Below are 6,000 nucleotides of genomic sequence, written 5' to 3' on the forward strand. Positions count from 1 at the left end.
GGGGGGGGGGGGTCAATGTAAATAGTCCGGTGGCGATTTTATTAATTGTTCAGCAGTCTTATGGCTTCGGGGTAGAAGCTGTTGAGGAGCCTTTTGGTCCTAGACTTGACACTCCAGTACCACTTGACGTGCGGTAGCAGAGAAAGTCTATAACTTGTGTGACTGGAGTCTCTGACAATTTTATGGGCTTTCCTCTGACACCGCCTATTATATAGGTCCTGGATGGCAAGAAGCTAGGCCCCAGTGATGTACTGGGCCGTATGCACTACCCTCTGTAGCGCCTTATGGTCAGAGGCTGAGCAGTTGCCATACAAGGCGGTGATGCAACCTGTCAGGATGCTCTCGATGTGCAGCTGTAGAACCTTTTGAGGATCTGGGGACCGTGCCAAATCTTTTCAGTTCTTCTGAGGGGGGAAAGGTTTTGTCGAGCCATCTTCACAACTATCTTGGTATGTTTGGACCATGATAGTTTGTTGGTGATGTGGACACCAAGGAACGACTTCGACTTTATCCTCATTAACGTTAACCCTCTGCTGCTGCATCTCCCTGTCCTACTTTTCTTCTTAAAGAAAGAAGAGATATCTGTGGACTTTCTCTTCATTGTCTGCAAATTGTCATAGCTACAGTGACTAACGTAAGCTAGCTAGCTATTTCGACACCATCAAAAAAACGAGCCGTTTACGGAATACGTAATTTTTTTTACTCTACGTAGTATTGTATGACTTACTGGTTAGCAGTCTGGTGGTCTCAACTCAACAGGCCAGCTAGGCTACCTTCCGATGATGACACGAGGCTGAGCTCAGCTGCTGCTTTCCATGAGGCAGACTATCATCTGGCAGTGCACTGTGCAGTAGCAGGCCGAGGGAGGAGTGACGCAGTGACGGACGGTCAATAGCGACTGGCTGGCTATGCATTTGTTGTTTTCTTTCACATGAACGATTCAGAAAAATATACATTATTGATTTAAATGAATAGTATCTCATGTAAAATGTCAGATAGAAGCATATTATGCGACTCGCGTTATTATGCGACTCTTCATGTTATTGAAGAGCAACACATTTCCCCTCTAAATTTGGTTTTGCTTATGTTCTATTCATAACAAATATAACGACCCTCCCAAAATTATTTGGCATAATCAGGTGGTACCTGTTCCTTTATGTACTATAATTAGGTGATCAAATCTGTTAATAAATTAGAATGAATGTTGTCCTTTTGATATGTTGATTTTGTCATTCCTTGTTCATCGTTTAGAATTCAAATTGGCCTTAGTTTCCTTGTCTTATAGTGCTTTGAGCTTGAAAGATACTTTGAATAGGAGTTTTGATGTGTAATGTAATAAGCAGTACTGTACTTTAAAGCCCCCATGCAGTCTTTTGAATTGTATTTTTAAATCATTGTGGTTGTTTATTTCATGATATGACCTCAAAATATATGTATTATTTATTTATTTCCCTGAACCTCTCTTTGCCATTGAAATGCTCAGGGGTAAATCAATGTTTATTCAATTACTGTGACTGCATCCTTGTTGATTTAAATAAAACTTTCCATACGTTTGCCCATGGAAGAAGTGGTCAGAAAGTGACTTTTTTTTAAAACCTGAATGACAACAAATTGAATGTACAATCACTGCAGAACAAACTGGATGAGCTCAGTTCAAGACTATCCTATCAACGGGACCTGAAGAACTTAAATATTCTGTTTCTCGGAAACTTGGCTGAACAAGGACATGGATAATATACATCTGGCTGGTTTTTTTTCGGTGCATCAGCAGGACAGAACGGCAGTGTCGGGTAAGCTCAAGGGGGGTGGTGTGTCTTGTTAACAACAGCTGGTGGGCAACCTTTAATATTAATGAAGTCTCGAAGGTACTGCTTGCCTGAGTTAGAATACCTCATGATAAGCTATAGACCATACTATTTACCATGCTGGCATTAAGACAGGACTCAATGAGCTGTATAGGGCCATAAGCAAAGAAGGAAATACTCATCCAGAGGTGGCGCTCCTAGTGGCTGGTGATTTGAGCGCAGGAAAACTGAAATCCGTCTTACCTCATTTCTACCAGCATGTCACCTGTGCAACTAGAGGCAAACACTCTAGATCACTATCTCCACACACAGGCATGCATCCAAAGATCTCCCTCGTCCTTCATTTGGCAAATCTGACCATAACTCTATTCTCCTGATTCCTGCATACAAGCAAAAACCCAAGCAGGAAGTACCAGTGAAACGCTCAATATGGGTCAATATGTAGACCTCCACAAGTCTGGTTCATCCTTGGGAACAATTTCCAAACGCCTGAAGGTACCACGTTCATCTGTACAAACAATAGTATGCAAGTATAAACACCATGGGACCACGCAGCCGTCATACCGCTCAGGAAGGAGACGTTTTATGTCTCCTAGAGAAGAACATACATTGGTGCAAATCAATCCCAGAACAACAGTAAAAGATCTTGTGAAGATGCTGGAGGAAAACGGTACAAAAGTATCTATATCGAAATAACCTGAAAGGCCGCTCAGCAAGGAAGAAGCCACTACTCCAAAACCGCAATAAAAAAGCCAGACTACGGTTTGCAACTGCACATGGGGACAAAGATCGTACATTTGGAGAAATATCCTCCGGTCTGATGAAACAAAAATAGAACTGTTTGGCCATAATGACCATCGTTATGTTTGTAGGAAAAAGAGGGATGCTTGCAAGCCGATGAACACCACCCCAACCGTAAAGCACGGGGGTGGCAGCATCATGTAGTGGGGGTGCTTTGCTGCAGGAGGGCCTGGTGCACTTCACAAAATATATGGCATCATGAGGAAAGAAAAGTATGTGGATATATTGAAGTAACATCTCAAGACATCAGTTATAGCTTGGTCGCCAATGGGTCATCCAAATGGACAATGACCCCAAGCATACTTTCAAAGTTGTGGCAAACTGGCTTAAGGACAACAAAGTCAAGGTATTGGAGTGGCAATCACTAAGCCCTGACCTCAATCCCATAGAAAATTTGTGGGCAGACCTGAAAAAGCATGTGTGAGCAAGGAGGCCTACAAACCTGACTCAGTTACACCAGCTATGTCAGGAGGAATGGGCCAAAATTCACCCAACTTATTGTGGGAAGCTTGTGGATGGCTACCCAAAACATTTGACCCAAGTTAAACAATTTAAAGGCACTGCTACCAAATACTAATTGAGTGTATGTAAACTTCTGACCCCACTCCAATTTGCATACAGCCCAACAGATCCATAGATGACACAATCTCTATTCCACTCCACACTGCCCTTTCCCACTTAGACATCACTACGCTAAGAACCCTGGGACTGAACTCTTCCCTCTACAACTGGATCCTGGACTTCCTGACAGGACGCCCCCAGGTGATGAGGGTAGGCAACAATACATCCACCACGCTGACCCTGAACATGGGGGCCCCTCAGGCATGATTGCCAGGTCTAGCAAACATTTCAAGCCCAATGACCACTCAAAAACCACCTAACCACCTTTTTATTTCCCACAGTAAGAGAGTTGCCACATTTATACAATAAACCATTATTCCATTATGTTTTCAAGCCAATTATGAAAGAATATTTATTAACTTGTAACGAGGTTAGAAGCTAAATAATAATTATTGTGAACTATGACATATTAAACTAATTTGAATATGTCGCAAGAGAAAATATCATTTGCCCTTATTAAACTCACCAGATAATTTTCCATCAATGGATGTCGATTTAACTCGTTTGACTGCTACGATTAAGCAATAAAGCATGAGAGGGTATGGTATATGGCCAATATACCACAGCTAAGGGCTGTTCTTAAGCATGACAACGCGGAGTGCCTGGATACAACCGTTATTTGTGGTATATTGACCATATACCACAAACCCCCAGGGTGCCTTGTTGCTATTAGAAACTTGTTACCAGCGTAAAAGTTATTTTTTTGTCATACCCACGGCGTTCAGCCAATCAGTATTCAGGGTTCGAACCTGATAAGATAATTATGTTCTCCAGGTACATAACCCAATTTAATTATGTTACTCTGTCTGCAAACCAGAATTTGTAAGATCCTGGTCGAGTGAAACAGAGGCCCAGCTAAAATTTTCAAAAAGGTTTATTCACGGGAACGTTCTAAAGTCAAGAACACAAATCAATTAATTTTATACTGACTTCTCACACCCACACATTCACACAGCAGAGAGATTAAAGTAGATGTCACGTGTCAAAATTTTGATTGATGACCCTATGTGAACCTATGTGAACTCTATGTGAACCCTATGTAGTGATGACGTGTGCATGTCTTCTGGTCAGGCAAGCCTGGTTAGGTGGGGGCTATGGGGTGAGTAAGGGTCCATTTGACAGGCCGTTAATGATTGATGACCCAAGCCTGATTTATGACCCTATGTAATGATTTATGACCCTATGTCATGTAGAAGGGTGCATGCCCAGGGGGGTTGGTGGGGTTGAGTAAGTGACCATGTGTCAGGTCAACCTGTTACTGTTTCTCACGGTTTGGGTTGGTTAATGCCCCTTATAAAGCCGCTGAACAATACCTGTTTAAGAGTGCACAAGATCTTAAGAATAACCATGGAATTTGGGATCGGTACCAAAGCAGTGATGACGGTAACAACTGAAACAGGCCTTCGGGTTGCCCATAGAGCAAGGGCAAAGTATCAACCAGCAATATATGATGCGCCAAAAAAACGTTTTTTAAATGTGTATAGAACCCAAATACCGCCAGCAAATGCTCTGACAGATCAAGTGTTGATGTCTAATGGCCAGCAGTGGGGGTATCGGTTTGATTACCAGGCCTGTAGAGTGACCCTCTATACGGTAGATGAAGGAGAAGAATATACAGACCAGACTGTAGGCTTGGAATATGGTGTTGAAGACTGGTCGGTTTTTCGCAAGGTTGTGTGTCCTGAACTGAGCCTTATCACCAAGGGGTATAGTGTGTTCACGGGCCACGAGACCCGTTGGGAAGGTACCCCTGACTCCTCAGGACAAATATTTCACAGGGTGAAAATACAAAGAAAGAATGGCCGACCGTGCGGCAGCGTGGAGTTCTATATCGGCACCGAGGCAATCCGAAACCACAACCTTAGGGGTGGTGGCCTGACTGGGGATACCCGACTGCGTCTGCTTATTCCTTTTAAGAGTTGGGATGTACTGGAATTGAAAATGTTGCAACCGTTGGATGCTCTCTTTGTACAGAGCCAACAGCGTCAGAGCCTTGTTCATTTAAAGAAGTGCATAATATATACGAATCGTAAAGATTACGATGCAAAAGAGCCTCAAGAAGATACAGCGTCAGAAGAAAACTAAGTAAGCGGATGCTTTAACCCCGCCCCCCCAGATACCCAATGGCCTTGTTCTACAATAAAAAGAAAAAAGCAGCCAGTTCTTCATTTCAGCATACACCATGGATCTCCAGACCATCTACGAGGAAGCCACTACGTCATGGGGGCCCGACACTAAAGACTCTATGCCACGAAGCCCTACACTCTACGCACCCCTGGCAAGACCCGTGACACCCCCGACATTTACCCAGCCTGAGGATGTGTTTGATGGGGTGGCCAGTACTATTTTTGTGGATACAATCAAGGCCTCTGTAGCTACACTTTTAAACGTGGTGATTGGCGAATATATACGAGAAAAATGCATCGGCTGTGAGATCAATCATCCCAGCCAGCGTCGTCATCCTTGCCTCTACGACCCTCCTAGATACTACTTTTTCAATCATTTTGAGGAGCTGGTGAAAAGACTGTGGTCCTGCCGTTTTATACCAGCGCTGGTCATCGCCCTGGAGTCTATGGGTATTGCGCCGTCTATCCCTAGAGTTTACGGGGTAACCGAAGCCTTCCTACATGAACTGAAGGAGGCCATCTTCATCCATGAGAAACTCAAAGAAATCCGACACACCCTGGTGGACGACAACAAATACAGGGAAGCTGTGGTGGCTGATGTGATGCTTTTCTGGCTCAATAAATCCCAAGAGACCGAGTGACATTTT

The sequence above is a fragment of the Oncorhynchus kisutch genome, linkage group LG7 (assembly GCF_002021735.2).
Source record: "Oncorhynchus kisutch isolate 150728-3 linkage group LG7, Okis_V2, whole genome shotgun sequence".
Taxonomy (NCBI): domain Eukaryota; kingdom Metazoa; phylum Chordata; class Actinopteri; order Salmoniformes; family Salmonidae; genus Oncorhynchus; species Oncorhynchus kisutch.